This window comes from Ictidomys tridecemlineatus, unplaced genomic scaffold (assembly GCF_052094955.1).
Source record: "Ictidomys tridecemlineatus isolate mIctTri1 unplaced genomic scaffold, mIctTri1.hap1 Scaffold_741, whole genome shotgun sequence".
Lineage (NCBI taxonomy): Eukaryota > Metazoa > Chordata > Mammalia > Rodentia > Sciuridae > Ictidomys > Ictidomys tridecemlineatus.
This window is the reverse complement of record NW_027525375.1, coordinates 268174-285891: the sequence shown is the minus strand read 5'-3', so window position 1 is coordinate 285891 and position 17718 is coordinate 268174. Positions and strand designations below refer to the sequence as shown.

Sequence of the window (17718 nt, the reverse complement as noted above, 5' to 3'; positions counted from 1 at the left end):
GGGGATATAGCTCAGTTGGTAGAGTGTTTGCCTTGTAAGCACAAGGCCCTGGGTTCAGTCCCCAGCACCCCCAAAAGTTAACCTTTATTAAAACCTCAGAACTTAATAAAAAATAATAACTTCATTAAAAACAGCACGAGATATGAATAGATATCTCACCCAAGCAAAAACACGTATGTAGCCAACGAGCAAAGAAAAGACGCTCAACATCCATCAGTTCTCAAGGAAATGCCAATCAGAGCCACCATGAGGTGAGGTCCTGTCACAGCAGTCAGGAGGGTGATGATGTGAAAGGAAAGGTCACCATGACTGTGGAAGGTGCCCTGTGCCTGGTTGAATGCCTGTCACGGCCCTCGAGAAATTCTGATAAACATCACCATTGTACTTGTGTTTTGTAAGCAAAGTCCAATAAAGAACAGGATCTGAGCATAAGGGATGGATGGACACATATCTGCTGCCATTCTTTGCCACCCAGATCAAACATAGTGTCTTGGGTTCTCCTGGGCATTTCTCATGCATTTGATGCTTCCCTTCGATCCACAGGTCTAGGTTCTCATAATTTATCATTAATCCGAATCCTGGACAACTTCTGTTTTGATTTATCTGGATCCTGGACATATTCTATTTGTGTATGCCATGTGGAAAAATACATCCAGGTTTCTGTATCTGGAAAATGTCATTTTCAACTCTATTCTTGAAAAATATTTGGTCTTCATGTATAACATTTGAAGGAAAAGAGTTGTTTATTTTTTTTTTTACACTTTTAAGATATGGAGGGGATGTGGGGGTAGAAAGATAGTAGAATGAAACTGACATTATTACTGTATGTATATATGTGATTGCACATCCAATATGATTCTGCAACATGTACACTCAGAAAAAATGAGAAAAAATGTATCCCATTTATGTAGGATATACCAAAGTGCATAAATGTTTTCTACTGTCATGTGTAACTAATTAAAACAAATTTAATTTTTTTTAAATATGGTCTCGTTGTCTTCTGGGTTCCAGGGTCTCTGAGAGCAACGTGCTTTCATTGTTATCCATGGCCTCTGATGAGCTGATTTTGGAGAGCATCATCTGCTTTTAAGACAACCTCCTGCTTTCTGGCAGTTTAAATGCAAAGTGCCATTGTCATTTGTGTTTTTTTGACCATATCATAACTCAAATAGAAATACTATGGATATAAGTGACTCTGTACTCTGTGTAATTTTTCCAAGTTTCAAAGACCTTAGAAGGAAGTTGGGTTCTATATCAAAACCTCAGCTTACACAGGGTAACCCTGCATTACTGAAAAAATATTTGCTAGGATTTTCTCACAAAGCATTTCTTGTCCAAAACTAATTTCACATATTACAAGCTAATAGAGTCAGTCCTGTACTCAACCACTTAGGTGCATGTCAGTGAGGTTGCAAGGATATTTAAAGAGAAAAGATGGTGGTGGTTTCCCATTCCTGGTGACAAAATATCCAGGAATACAAGTTCCTGAAACTTGGGAAAATAATATTTTTTTTATTGTTGGTCGTTCAAAACCTTACACAGTTCTTAATACATCATATTTCACAGTTTGATTCAAGCGGGTTATGAACTCCCAACTTTACCCCGTATACAGATTGCTGTATCACATCAGTTACCCTTCCATTGATTGACATATTGCCTTTCTAGTGTCTGATGAATTCTGCTGTCAGTCCTATTCTCTACTATCCCCCCTCCTCTCCCCTCCCCTCCCCTTTTCTCTCTCTACCCCTTCTACTGTGGAAAATAATATTTTATGCCCATTAAACTCAGATTTTTGGAATGTCAAGATTTTTTCTGGGGTTATAGTTGTGCACCACTATGAATGTCCCCCATTTCTTTACTTTAAAAAAAAAAACACATTCTCTTTTCTCCCAGAACTTCTGGAGACTTATTCTAAAGTATTGGTAATGTCAATATTCTGAAACAGAAAGTATACTTACAACTTTTTCAAGTTTACAAGGAATTTTTAACCTCGTCTCAGCAAGAGGATTTCCATTAATTTTGACTATATTTTGATCTAGGATTCCTTTCATTTTTTTTTTTTGGTCAATATTCTTTTATCAAGCTTGTAAAAAAAAAAACTTAGTCCATTATTTTTCCACCTTTTACACCCTGTTTTTTCTTTTAGTTTTGGATCTGTAATTATGCAAATTTTTGAATGTTTATAGCTTATGCACACTTGTTATTAATTAATTATTTTTGGGGGGTACCAGGGATTGAACTCAGGAGCACTTGACCCAGCCCCACACCCAGCTCTATTTTGTGTTTTATTTAGACACAGGGTCTCACTGAGTTGCTTAGGTCCTCATTCTTAGGGAGGCTGGCTTTGAAGTCATGATCCTCCTGCCTCAGTCTCCTGAACTGCTGAGATACATGAGTATGCCACTGTGCCCGGCTCATATTTATATTATTTTTTGTTCTTTTAAATTATACATGACAATAGCATCTACTTTGACATATTTATACAACCATGAAATAGGTCTTATTCTAATTAGGTTCCAGTCCTGTATTTGTACATGATGTGAAGATTTACTGTGGTGTATTCGTAAATGTGCAGAGCAAAGTCAGGTCAGGTTCATATGACTGTCTTTCTTTTTTTCTGACCCTCATCCCTAAATTGTAGAAGTTGTCAGAAGAGGGCAAGACCTCCCACGTTCTTGGATAAGCAGAATTCATATTGTTAAAACACCATACTACTGAAAGCGCTCTACAGATCCAATGCAAGGATCTTTAATTCCTATTAAAGTCCCCATGATGTTCTTCATATAAATGTCCCATTCAATTTTACTGCCACAGACTCTAAGAGGGGATGAGGGATTGACAGCACATGTTCTATGGGTTCAGCACCTAAGGGATCTTCTAAAGCAGCTGTCTCCTACCAACATCTGGCTGAATTCTCCCAACACCACGAAGCAGAAATCAAGAGCCACATTTTACAAATGAAGAAACTGAAGCTGAGACATGAAAAAAGTCAAAACCCTGCAGGAGACAGTCCTAAAAGAAACTCTCAGGCCCCACAGATTTCCTTTGGGCCCGAGGTTTGTAAAAAACCCAACAAGATTTATAGGCATTTGCCCTATGACATTCTTAAAGGCATCTTGCAAAACGAAGGCTTTATAGAAGCAAGTGATTTATTATGTATATGTACATTACATGCCATAAATGTATACTTTAAATGTATACTTTAAAATGTATTTTTTTAAAAGAGGTAAGCCAGGTGGGACCTTGCAAGCCTGTAATCCCAGCAGCTCAGAACGCTGAGGCAGGAGAATTGCAAGTTCAAACCCAGTTTCACCAACTTAGGAAGACCCTGTTTCAAAATAATATACAGACAAATGGCTGGATATGTGGGTCAGTTGTTAAGCATTTGTGGGAACAATCCCCAAAGCTCCCCACCTCCCAAAATTAAATACAGAAAAAAAAGTGTCATCCACTATTATGATTTTGGATGCAATTTTATTTTATTATATCTTCTCAGATAGCAAGAAATACACAGGCTCAAGCATTTGAATTGAAACTATATTCTAGAAACCAGAGCACATTACTTGATCTTTATGTAGTTTAGTTCAGTAGAACACTAATGGAACTCATTGGGTGGGGATGCTTCTGATTGAATTCTATTTTATGGCTTATGAAAATTAGAACCCCCCAAAAAGAGAAGAAAATGTCCCCAACATTGGCAGAGATTCCAGAAGCCTCCCAGTAATGACAGTTATAGGGAGAAGTCATGGCAGAATTCAGACCCTCATCTCACTTGTGGATCTAATTGTGTATTTTGCTTTCTAAGAAGATGGACCCAAAACACTCTGGGCAGAGTGTAATATTCCTCTCTTTCCTGGCGGGAAAATTTATTCCATGAATCAACTTCACTTAGTTACACTAAAACTAGTTTCTGCTCTTAAGAGGAATCCTGAAGGCTTTCCAGGAACCAGGCTAATGAGCACAGAGCCCAAGGCTGTGGCTTCAGGGAGAGTTTACGCGCAGCTCTGGCGCCACCTGGTGTCCAATGCTCAGCTCAGCACGTCTAACGGGGGAAATGACATTAAGCCCAGGGAGCACCAGGTGAGATAGGTTGACAGATGTCCTTGGAATTTTGGGGGGACTCGTGGGGACGCAACTACAGAAGGCGGCGAGGGCCATCTCCTGAAGGAGGACTTTATCTCAGGTAGGAGGGTCTCGGGGCAGCTGAGTGACACTATGAGAGGTGACAGTGTGAAAACTCAGCAGTGGAAATGTCCCCATGGAGGGTGTCAGGACATCAGGGACCTAAAGGAGCCCACGCCTGTTTGGCACCTCCACAGCTCTGGTGACACCTAGTGTCCGATGCCTGCTCAGCGCCTGAACTCTAGGTCCAGACCAGGAACAGGAGCGGACTCCCAGGAGACACGGGGACTCCAGGCCAGGGGTCTTCTCCTGTGTCCTCACTGTCCAGGGCGGAGCCTGCGACACCGAGTGTTGACTGTTTTATAGAGGACAAAACTGTCCACCTGTCCATCTCCACCACGTCGCCGTCACCCCTGCGCCCCCCCCCCACCACTTCATACCATCCCTTAGAGACCCCAGGGCTGCGCTGGCCTCTGTCCAGCCTGAGAGGCGTGTCCTGCTCACAGCTGCAGCGAGTCCCCAAAGTCGCCCTGGCGGGGTCGATTCCGCTCCCGTCCGCACTTCTCCCCCTGCCCAGGGCCAGGACGCACTGCCCGGGTCAGTGCGGGGGACCGCGGGGGCCAGGCTAGGACCAGTTTCTCGCCCAGAAACAAAGTCTCCAAGGCGACATCCCAGTACCCTCCCAGAGACCCCCGGACCCCAACCCACCTGGACATACGGAGAGTCCCCCACGTCCCTGAGGAGGGACGAAGAAGGCTACGCAGCAGGTCCTCAGCCTCCCTCCGCAGCCTCCCCTGTGAGGGAGGAACTGCGCCAGCGGAGCGGACTCTGGGGTCACATCTCAGACCGCGGGAGCCCTAGGGCCCGCTCCCCGCTGGGTCGAAGGCGACCTCTGAGGGGATTTCTAGACACACGCGCCTCTCCTGTTCCTTCACCATGTGCGCATGAGCCCGCCTCTCCCTCAGCTCCCCTGGAGGCTCCTTGTTCCCCGCGCTGCGTTCTCCTGGGGACCCAGGGGCAGGCCGCGCCTCCCACGTGTTTCTGCTGGCCCTGTCCCCTGTGCTCTTAGGGGTGGGGCTCCACTCAGCCCCGCTCGGCTCCACCCCCAGCTGTGCCCACTAGTCGGGCTCCTCTCAGACCTTCTAGCTCCAGCCCCAGCTCCACCCATTCCCTGGGCTCCTCTTGCTCCTCTCCGCCCCACCTGATTCCCTAGGCCCCGCTCCGCCCCTCCTACTGGTGTGAGGTTCCACTCACTCTGCTCGGTTCTGCCCCCAGCTCTGCCTATTCGCTGGGCCCCGCCCCGCCCACTGCTCCTAAGGTTTGGCCTCTCAGGACCTCTCCGCCCAGCACTTCGGCTCTGCCCAGCTCCTTTTGCTACACCTGACAGGTGGACAATAATGCTTATCAATGACTTCTCAGTGACACTTCCACCCCAGAAGGAACTTGGAGAGGAGTCCCCTGCTCAAGGTCACCTGGTATAGATGCGAGATGAGGCTGGTGGGAGCCTTCCTGTCTTCTGCTGCCAGTTTACATCCCCAAAGTAGGAGTGAATCTTGCAGCTGTAGTCCCCCAGGTGCTTTCTGGGTGCGGGTGAGGTTTCACACAGGAAGCACCAGGGTCTAGACTCCTTATGGCATAACGGGACTCAGGTATGATCCTTGCTCTGTGATAGAAAATTTGGATTTGCCTTTGTCAAAGGGGTATTGCAACTTACTTATGTTTCTTGCTGTCTAACTTTTGAGGTTTTCCAAAATGAGGTAGAAGTGGATTTTAAGTGGATATTTTTTAATGTAGGAGTTCACTAATTACTATTAGAAGCATCAGATGACCTCAAAACAGTAATAAAATTTTATATCATCAGTTATTATTGTGCATAAGAAAATAAGTAGCAAACATAAAATTAAAGACAGTTCTACTGACCATAATATCAAAAGCAAAATACTTGGGAATTTTTCAAGAAATGTTAACACTTGAACATTTAACATGGCTTGTTTTTAGAAAATATAACATTATCCCTAAGCCACCTTCTTATTTTTGGTGACCTTAACTCATAGAAAAAAATAGGATTTAAAAAATTACCCCTGTGATTCTGAGGACGCGACTTAAGTATGGTCTACCAGTGAGCTCTATCATCATCCCATTTTTATTTTTCTTTGAGATATGGTCTTGCAAAGTGAGTGAGGCTAAACTCAAAATTGTGACCCTCAAGGCTTGACTTCCAGGGCACCTGGGGTTACATGAATGTGCCATCACAACCCTGGTAGAGATTAGTCTTTTTGTTTTCTTTAGATGTAGTGGACAGAGTACCTTTATTTATATATTTATTTTTATGTGGTGTTGAGGATTGAACCCAGTGCCTCACATGTGCTAGGCAGGTTCTCCAACCCTGAGCCCCAAACCCAGGGATTAAATTCTTGACGTTCATATAACAGATGGCTCAGGATAATATCTAGGTTTCAAACGTGAATAAAGTCCTCATTTTGTGAGTAGAAGGTAGAGGCCACAATGATAGAAAATGTCCATCCTTATCCTTGGAAGAGGTAACATCAACTGTGGATTCACCTGCAACTTAGTATTTGAGGAATTCCCAGATATTAAAAATATAAACAAAAAAGACATGAGGTCAGGGCTCTGAGGGAGGGGAACTAAGTATTCCAAATTGTGATGCATCAAACTGACAAAAACAATGCTAAGGTAACTGGGTATAGAGAATAGGGTCCCTCACATTTAACTGTAGGATCACAGAAGATATATAAGAAAATAAACCATGTACTGGGTACATTTTAAAAAGATGATCATGGGTTGGACTTGGTCAGAAGTCATCATTATCACACCCTACCAACACGCCCACACACATTACTTTCCTTTTACCTCCTTATTAGCAGTCAAACCAACATCCACTCCTCAAGGTGCATCCTTGCATGAAGAGAAAGGACTGAGCCACAGTCTCTTGGGGATCACAATGGGCATATCATTGTCTAGCTTATGGAATGGCAGAGTTCAGGAACATCTCTGTCTCTTTTCTCTCACAAACAAATAACTAGAGGTTTCAATTATAAATTGATGGATGAAGTGACCTTGGGAGTATTGGGTCAAATATTTGGAACACTGAAAATATAAATGTTCAGCAGCCTAATGTCTTATTTCTTTTTTATCTTTGTTTTTGTTTTTAATGGTGTGGATTGACCCCAGGGGCACTCAACCTCTCAGCAACATTCCTGATCTTTTTTTGTAATTTAGTTAGAAACAGGATTTCCCTGAATTGCTTAGTCCTTTCCTACGTTGTTAAGGCTGACTTTGTATCACCCTCCAGAGGCACTGGGATTACAGTCATGCACCACTACACCTTGCTAAGGTTTTATTTCATTATTTGCACAAGAGCAGTTTTTCATGTAATATAACCTACTAAATGCTCTCAAAATATTTCACTTTGTGAAAGATTCAAAGAGAGAGCTTATTAACTTTATGTTAACAAACTTAAAAGATATGATTTTTCTTATGCCTTGGCTTCTTTTCAATTGATAAAATCAGGTTAGGACATAGTTTTCTAGTTTCTTTATTCTCTTTTTTTGGGGGGAGGATATACTAGGGATAGGTCCCAGTATCACTCAACCACAAAGCCACTGCCCCAGTCATGTTTAAATTTATTTTAGAAACAGGGTATCACTGAGTTGTATAGGTCCCTATTAATTTGCTGAGTCTGTCTTTGAACTCGTAGATTTCCTGCCTCAGGCTCCCAAGCCATTGGGATTTCAGGTATGTGCCCCGGCTCCCAGTTTCTTCATTCTTTTCCAGTTGTTGCTTTCTTTTGTTACATAAATTCAAGTTGAATAACAGTATGTTTAAAAATACAGATATAAAGAAAAGCCAGTGATTTAGGTAAGCAATTGAACATATTCACCAGAAAGTACATTATATATTCACCAGGGTCTATTACTCAGCCATCAATACAAACTCCTCTAATGGTAAGCAAAATAGATGAAATTGGTTGATGTCATGCTAAGGGAAGAAATACACAATAGTGTCACATCTCATACGTTAACTAATATAATATCATGTGCAAGTACAATAGTGATGAGTATGGCTGAGGAGTGTGTGGGGGGCATCAAGGGCAGAAGAGGGTATTTGGATATGAGGAATACATGTATATGCATATATATAAACATCACATTAAATCCCATAAGTATGTGCAATTGCTATGTGATGATAAAAACCATCATCTCTCATAATTATCAAATTCTACACTAAGAACACAATCCTGCTGTCTTTTGGAATTCCAGTAAATGATGTGATATTATTGATGATGCTTCTTGATAACAACCAGGCTCTAACTACACATCCATTCTATTTCCTTCCAGGCTCTGAACAGAGAGTATACAATGTATTTCTGCATCTGAATCATCTCACTTATCCTAAAGTCCTCCAGCTTGTCTGTGTTATTGGAGAATATTCTTTTGTTTCTGCGGTTTCGACCCAGGGTTGCCTTACCAGTGAAAGAGATCCACCATAATTTTCTTTTTCAGTTTTAAAACAGAATGTGGAAGATCTCTGCAGGTGTCTGTGAGTTTGCTTCCAGAAGGCTGAGTCAGAAAGCATGGGGGATACCAGTAATGAACATATATATATTGGTGTTCAATAGGTTTGATATGGAAAAAAGCAAGAGAAGCAGTCACTTGCTTATGCTCCAAGCTTCTTGAAGTCCCCCTTTGGGGAGTTGCACAATTGGCTCTACCGGGGTGTTTTAAAAAATCTTATTTGTTATAATTCGTTATCCATGACAGTATAATACATTTATATACTTTGATATATATACATAGATGGGATATAATTTCTCATTTTTCTGAGTATACGTATTGTAGAATCACATGGGTCATACAGTCACATACATAAATAAAGTACTAATGTCTGTTTCATTCTCTTTCTTATTTCCACATCCCCTGCCTTCCCCTCCTTACACTTTTTTCTACCTAATGTAAGTTAATGCTATTCGTTTTTCTTTTGCATTACAATTCTTAATACTCATATAAATCACAATTTTGTATCTTTTTTATGTAACGTATGTTGACACCCAATTCAAGTCTTCATGCATGTACTTTGGATGATGTTGTCCATTACATTTTACCATCCTTGTTATTCCCCATCCACCTCCCTTTTTCTGCCACCCCTCTGCCTTATCTAGAATTCATCTATTTCTCCTATGCTCCTCCTTCGTACTCCACTATGAGTCAGCCCCCTTATCTCAGGGAAATATTCAGCATTTGTTTTTAGAGGGAGGGCATTTGTAACTTCACTAATCATTATCTTCTCCAACTCCATCCATTTACATGCAAATGCCACGATTTTATGCTTTTATAGCTGAGTAAAATTCCATTGTGAATATATGCCACATTTTTTTTATCTATTCATCCACTGAAAGGCATCTGTGTTGGCTCCATAGTTTAGCTATTGTGAGTTGTGGTGCCATAAACATTGATCTGGCTGTGTCCCTGTAGTATGTTGTTTTTAAACATTTGTGCTTAGACTGAGGAGAGGGATAGGTGTGTCAAATTGAGGTTCAATTCCCATATTTCAAAGGAATCTCCATATTACTTTCCAAATTGGCTGTACCAATTTGCAGTCCCACCAGCAATGTATGAGTGTACCTTTTCCCCACATCCTCACCAACACTTATTGTTATTTGTTTTCATAATTGCTGCCATTCTGACTGAAGTGAGATGAAATCTTAGAGTAGTTTTCATTTGCATTTCTCTGATTCCTAGAGATGATGAGCATTTTTCATATATTTATCGATTGTATATCCTCTCCTAAGAAGTGTCTGTTCAGGTCCTTAGCCCACTTGTTGACCAGGTTATTTGTTTTTTCATCTACCAGGATCATTTAAGCCCTCTATCCTTGACCACAGCTGCTTCATTTGCTTCCTCATATTGTGAAGCTTCCAGCTTCTTGTACTGAGCTGTTACCAGTTTCCCAGTGTTGCCATCCTGCAGGCAAACATTTGGTGACTATTTGTCTCATGATTATGTGAGTAAATATAATAAGCTGCCTTCTGTATACACATGTACATTTTTTTGTATTCTATTTTTCTGAAGAATCCTAAATATACAGGCATATTCTCAAGGTCTAGGTCATATTGCATCTCTAGTTATAATTTTTTGAAAAAACCCTTATAGTATTTTTAATGTCTATTCAAATTTATATTCCTGGCAAGGATGTCCAAATGTTTCCTTTTCTGCATATCCACTGCAGTATGTGTTACCTACCAACATTTTGAGGATTGAGCCCACAAGCATGTGGCTATATCTCATTGTGATATAACCTAAAAGCATAAAAATTCCAAAAGAAAATAGGAAAAATTTTTTGCCATTGGTGTTGGCAATGGTTTTAGATAGAATATGCAGAGACTGTACACGGAAAAAATGGCTGAGATTATATAAAGCTAAAAATGCTTCTATACAGCAGAGAAATCAATCAATGAAATGTAAAAGACTGGGTTAAAGAAAACCGTTTCTAGCCCCACATCTGAAAAAGCTCAACATCCAAAATATAAGAAACTTACACAACTCACCAAATTTTAATATAAACCCCTCATAACCTAATTTAAATATGGTAAAATAATTGAATTCTCCCATAAAAATTAAAAAAGTGTGTAAAGACATATGAAAGTTACTCAAGATCACATATTAAACTACATAAACTGATAATGTAGCTTTTCTGCTTTATTTGTCTCACAGGATTATGGGTGCACATTCTCCATCCTTCACGGGGCATCTTGAGATCCATTAGCAAAATGCCAGGTTCTCATTTTCCCACATTATGCTTCCTCATTATTCCATCTTAATTGCCAAGAAAATCTCGAGCCTGGAAAACAACAAAATACAGATAAATTACAAGATAATCGTCAACTTTGAAAATTACTTCAGGAATCAATAGAATACATTAGTAGACCCAGATGTGAAAAAATATAAAATAGACCTACAAATCAACATTTAACTTTACAGCTGCTCAAAAAATACATGCAGTTATGCTGATATGGGAGTACATGCCACTAGTCTTCACTACCTCGAGGCCACAGCAAGAAGAGGATTTAGGCTACAGAATTTGAGGCCAACCTGGCAAAAACCCAGCTCTAAAAATTGACCTACCAAAAAAACAAACAGTAATCACATTTTTAAAAAGGAGCCTTCACGGGTGATTTCTATGAAACATGTAATTAGGATCAGTAACAATAATTTATGATCACGTCTAAATGTAGAAGAAGAAAATTGACTAATTTTTTCAGTAAGGCCAGAAATATCAGCTAACACAGCATAAGAATGGAAATTGCAGACCATCCTTTTATAGATGTTGACACAGATATTCAAAACCCCTAGGAAACTGATAACAACAACAAAAAGAATGATTGGATTTCATGACCAAAAGGGACATTGTCATATGGGAAGTTCCCCAAAATCATTTTGATAGAGCAAAGCTATGGCAAATCACTTACCATATTCCTGTAAAACCTATGGCCAATTATGACCTGAGGAAAATTTTTTTTCAATCCACTTAACGGCAGCTATGAACTGTTTTCATATTTAAAGGTGTGAACTGAAGTGTTTCACAATCTAGTTTTAGAAAAAGAAAAAAAAGTTTGCTTTTCTGACTTCTAAATATTGTTTGAGTATATTAAATGGGATTTTCATCAAAAATCAATAGCATATGCAGATGATTCTATTATTTCCATAACGTTTCTAAGAAATTTCCATGAACTAATGAAACATAAGTTCAATAATGTTATGGGTTAAATGGTCAACATTAAAGTATTTAAATTCTATACAGTAGCAATGAGCAGTGTTAAAATGACAAATATAGGAAAAATAATCTGAATGAAAGTATTAACAAAAGAATTGTTCACTGCAAAGTAAAAAGTAAAGGTGAAAGTAAAATGCAAAAAAGATCATGGAAATGAAATGAGAAAACTGTTAGTATTCAATGATTAAAAGTTTGATTTTGGGTTTTAAGGGTTGATGGGCTTCCACCAGACTAGCGCACAGGGTGAGGCCAGCCTTCCTCCTCCCTCTGGCCTGGCATGGTACAGAGCTTTCTCCTATGGTCTGATATGTATTCTATAAATGTCAGTTAAGTTTTTAATTGTGTTATTGAGCTCTATAGTTTCTTTATTCAACTTTTGCTTGGAAGATCTATCCATTGGTGAGAAAGGTGTGTTAAATTCACCCCAGATCATGTTGTGGTCAATTTGACTCTTGAACTTGAGAAGAGTTTGTTTGAACATAGGTGCGCCATTGTTTGGGGCAAATATATTTATGATTGTTATGTCTTGTTGGTGTACGGTTCCCTTAAGCAGTATGAGATGTTCTTCTTTATCTATTTTGATGACTTTGGCTTGAAGACTACTTTATTTAATATAAGTATGGAGACCCCTGCTTGCTTTCAAGGTTCATGTGAGTGGTATGTGTTTTCCCAATCTTTCACCTTCAGTCTGTCCTTTCCTGAGTCTCCTGGGGGCAGAATATGGTTGGATTTTTTTTAACCCAAGCTACTAGTCTATGTCTTTTGATTGGTGTGTTTAAGCCACTAACATTTAAGGCTATTATTGAGTCATGATTTGTATTTCCAGCCATCTTTGTTTATTTTTGCTACTTGAAGTGTTAATTATTGTTTAATTTTTAATTTTTATCTTCATATAGGATCCAGCATTTTAATTGAACATGTGTAGTGATCAAATCTGTGCAATTTCTACCTTCTAAAATATTAATTTGATGTTTGAATTGTGTGAACTCTTTTTAGAATGTCCACAGTCTAATAATTACTTATACAGTTAAAATTATGGGGTATAAAACCTAAGAGTTACTTTTCCCTCTTAACTGCTTTTTGGCACTCCTTGCCAACTGTCTCTTATAACAGATATAAAAAGATTTTCTCTTTTGTGGTTCCTTGTGATCAACTTTCTCAGCTTCAACATATGAGTGCAAACATACAGGATTTGTGAAATATGAAAAGTCACTAGAAAAAGACAGTCTCCCATGGTAAATCTAGAAAAAAGAATATAAATTTAAAAACTTTAAAGTATAATCCCAGTGCTTTGTAAGGCTAAGACAGGAGGATGCTGAGTTCAAATCCAGCAACAGCAGGGTCCTGAGCAACTTGGTGAGATGCTGTCTCTAAATAAAATACAAAATAGGAGTGAGATGTAGCTCAATTTTTGAGTGCCCATGAATTTAATCCCTGGTATCCCTCAAATATATTAGGTTTCACATTTAATCACTAGGCCTTAGTTATTTTTGGTGAGATCTAGATATAAATGTCATATGCCAATTCTTATGAATTTATTTTATGTAAGTCAAATATTCTATAAATATTTTTACAGTATAGGCTTAAATTGATCTATATTATCATGTAAAAAAATAACTTAAAAATTGCTTTAGATGTATCTGAATGCCTGCAATCCCATTGACTTAGGAGTCAGAGTATTGCAAGGCCAAATTTCAGTAACTTAGCAATATTTTCCCCCAATATAAAAAATGGCTGGTGAGATAGTTTAATGACTAAGTGACCTAGGTTCAATCTGTGCTACAAAGGAAAAAAGGAGGGTTTTAAAATTGCATTGTTTCACAACAGAAACAAATGTGGAATTTAAAACCATCCTGTTTATAACGGGAGAGTAAATAAGATCTGTTACCCCTAACAACACATGTGCAGACTTACAGCTTGGGGTTGTCCTTATCACCCAGCTCAGCTTCACCACTACTGCCAATGCTTCCCATGTCCTCTTGGTGTTCACTAACAGATAAAAGGGAGATGGAGAATTGGGACTGGTCTTGCTTCAAGCAAGTGGGCTTGTGACTGATGTAAGCCTAGGCAGAAACCTCTTACATGTGGCTCTTTGTGTGCTGACAATCTATGAAGAGCACTAGGGAGAAATTACTGACACCACAGAGAGGGCAACATCATCACCCAGCACCTCTGCTGCAAAACACACCCTCCAGTAAAATGATGAGCAAACCTGGGCAATACTTGACTGAATGAATGGCAGCTTCTTGTGAGAAGTAGATATGAGAACCATGGCTTGCTTTTATAATTTGTCAGGGTTTTAAAATACACCTCAGGGTTCACACTTACATCTATGATATTTATATTACTATTATTTTAAATTTCTCCTGAGAAAAGCAACTAGAAGAGAAATTGTTCTTTGAAGTCAAGAAAGAAGAAGACCCAGAGGTGCTTCTCTGTGGGCACAAGTGCATGGAGTACTGCTTACATGGCATAGGTTAAGGACATCTGCGTTGTAGGCCACTCCCCATGCTAGGCGAGTGAGTGGCAAACTGCTTCCCCCATCGGCACAACTCTGGGCACAAGGCCATGTGTTACACTCCCACTCTTTGATTGTTCACTGCAAGGACACTGAGCAGACATTACATTGGTGGTTGTTTATATTTTGCTTAGGCACTGCCTGAGTACACATGTAACTGAACAATAAAATCAGGCCTGCTTGGTTTCTGGAGGTCTTGATTAGAGACTCCACAACCACACTCTCCTCTACTATGTTCTGTGGACATCCTCATGGATGAAAGAGCCCATGCAATTCTCTGAAGACCCCAAGCTCTCATTACTGGGAAATCCACACGATCCTGCAGGAAGGTCCATTTTCCCTGACTGATAATGCAATTGAAGAGTCAAGTTTTGCTTTCAGCTTTCCTGCTTTATCTTGCTCTGTGTGTCTTAGGGTCACATTTATCTGTGCATGCTAATGACAAGCTCAAGCTCAAGCTCTAAGGGAAATATTAAAATTAAGAAAAGAGGAGGAAGATCTATAGGTCACATGTTGTAGAAATCACAGGCAGATGAAATCTAGTCAGAGCCGAGGCAGAGTCCTAGCTGGAGTCCACTCTAAAAAACCTACATGATCAACTCGACCTTCTCTGAGAGAAATTCATGTAAAAAGCAGGCTCAGTATTCTGTGTACTGTATATAAATATACATAAAAGCATTAATTAGCTATATTAAAAAGGATCCCCATTATCTGGAGTCAAAAGAAAAAACAGTCATTTTCAGCAGACCCACTTATGTTCCAGTTGTAGAAATCAGAATATAGTTATTGAACACTGCCATTATCAACATGTGAAGGGTAAGTACAAGCATGATAATGAATGAGACATTTATTTTTTCTAGAGGTAATGGAAATTTGAACTAAATGGAAATATATAAAATCAAAACTAATATCCACAGACACAAATTCCACATGGATGGGATGAGGGAGGTTGGAAAACTGAAGAAGAAAGTCACAATAATTGCGAAAGCATGAGACCTCCAAAGCCACATGAGAGGGAAACATAAAACAGGAAAAGAGTGCAAGTCATTGAACAAGTATTTCAGCATGTGAACAGTTAGAAAGACATATCAAGGGTGGAGGAAAAGTATTCCCTCATGCAGCTCCCATCCTGGACCCGCCACATGAAAGTTTTGTGCCTTTGGTGAATTGGGCTCTGCCTTACTCCCTGGTATAGCCTATTAATCACCAAAGTGCCACCTGGAATACTGTCCCTCATACACACTCACCTCCTGGGAGGCTTCTGAATGAGCCATGGCAGAGGGTTGGCCAGTATTTCCAACTTTGTGGAGCCAAGAAGAGCTCATTGGAGAGGTGGAGAATTGCAGACCACACTTTTGTTGTAATGTGGACATGCTGTGTAATTAGGTGTTGTTGAGTCTAATCTCTTTGTAGCCATGAGTTTTCATAGAGAGAAAAATAATTTCATCTCTAATTGTGAGGATTAGGCCAAAACATACTGAACAAGTGGGTTCCAACCAGTTAAAGAAGGCTCTCTGGGGAGCTGGGCATTGTGATATTTGCCTGTAATCTAAGCAGGTTGGAAGGCTGAGGAAGAAGGGTCATGAGTTCATAGCCAGCCTCAGTGAAAAAAAATTTACTAATCAGATCAGTGAGATCCTGTGTCTACATAAAATAAGGATAGGGATGTGGCTCAGGGGTTGACTGCCCCTGAGTTCAACCTTTGTTATCATACCACCCCCAAAAAAGAAGAATGTCTGAGGAATGAGTCTCAGGCTTTGGATTTATAACAGCTTTCATGGAGGTTCTAAAGTGTAGAACTAGTACAGAATAACTGTTATGGGCCAAGTTCTGTGTTGGATGTGCATGCATTTGGATCCAGGCTTTTATACATTATATATATATATATATATATATATATATATATATATATATATATATATATATATATATATTATAGATTTGATGTTGATTTATTGATGGAATATTTCCTATGCAAGGCATGTATGTGCTTTATTTGAAGTCTGAAATAGTAGATTTATATTTTAAATAATCTGCAGCTACATATTAAAAAATAATAGTCATCAGAAAATCATGTAGGTGAAGCTAGATCATTTCATGACTCTTTAGAACATGTAGAAATGTAAGGCAAGATAGTAGGAGAAACAATAAAAATGAAACATTCATGAACTTGGGATGCCATTTAAAAATCTGAGGTGAATGTAGGTCCACAATCTGGCTTCCATAACAAGACCCCCTACAGCACAAAAATTAAAAATCAAGAAAAAATAAAGGTGATAGATACAAACTAAAAAGCTGCTTCTCAGCAACAGAAACAATAATGTGAAGAAAGAACCTACAGTTTTTATACAAATCTTTACCACACATAATTCAGAAAAAGCACTAATGTCTAGGGTATATAAAGAACTCAAAATTAACACAAACAACAATAACAAAGACCAATTAACAAATGGACTCTGTAACTGAACAGACACTTCACAGAAGAAATATAATCCATTAACAAATACATGAAAAAACATTCCACCTATCTAGCAATTAGGAAAATGTAAATCAAAATTACTTTAAGATTTTATCTCACTTCAGTCAGAATGGCAATCATTAATAATACAGGCAACAATAAATGTTGGTGAGGTTGTAACGAAAAAGGAACACTCACACATTGCTCATGAGATTGACTCCAAATTGGTGCAACCACCATGGAAAACAGTATGGAGATGCCTTGAAAAACCAGAATGGAAACATCATTTGACCCAGCTATCCCTCTCTTTGGACTATACCCAAAGGACTTAAAAACAGCATACTACAGGGAAACAGCTGCACCAATGTTTAAAGCAGCATGATTCACAATAGATAAACCATAGAACCAACCTATGTTTCCTTCAACAGATGAATGGATAAATAAAATGTGATATATATATATATAATTTCCCCCACCAATGGAATATTACTTAGCTTCAAAGATGAATGAAACTATGCCATTTGGTGGTAAAAGGATAGAGTTGAAGAATATCATGCTAAGTGAAATATGCCCCCCCATAGAAACACAAAGGCCAAATGTTCTCTCCAATAAGTGTATGCTAATTCACAATTGGGGTGGGGAAGAATAGTTGTTTTGATTAAGTAGAGAGGAGTGCAGTGAGGGGAAGGAATATGGGGATAGAAATGATAGTAGAATGAAACAGACATTACATATAATACATAATATATAGAGATGCTAAAGCACTCAACAAGGGAGGGGGAGAGAATAGAAATTCAGTGGATTAGACAAAGTTTGATTGAAAGGAAGA

General features: G+C 39.2%; 1 non-coding gene across 1 annotated transcript; it reads left to right on the top strand.

Moving 5' to 3' along the window:
- Positions 1-73, top strand: Trnat-ugu (transfer RNA threonine (anticodon UGU)). Its single transcript has one exon. It is a non-coding gene; the product is annotated as a tRNA-Thr (tRNA).
- The last annotated feature ends 17645 nt before the right edge of the window (positions 74-17718 follow it).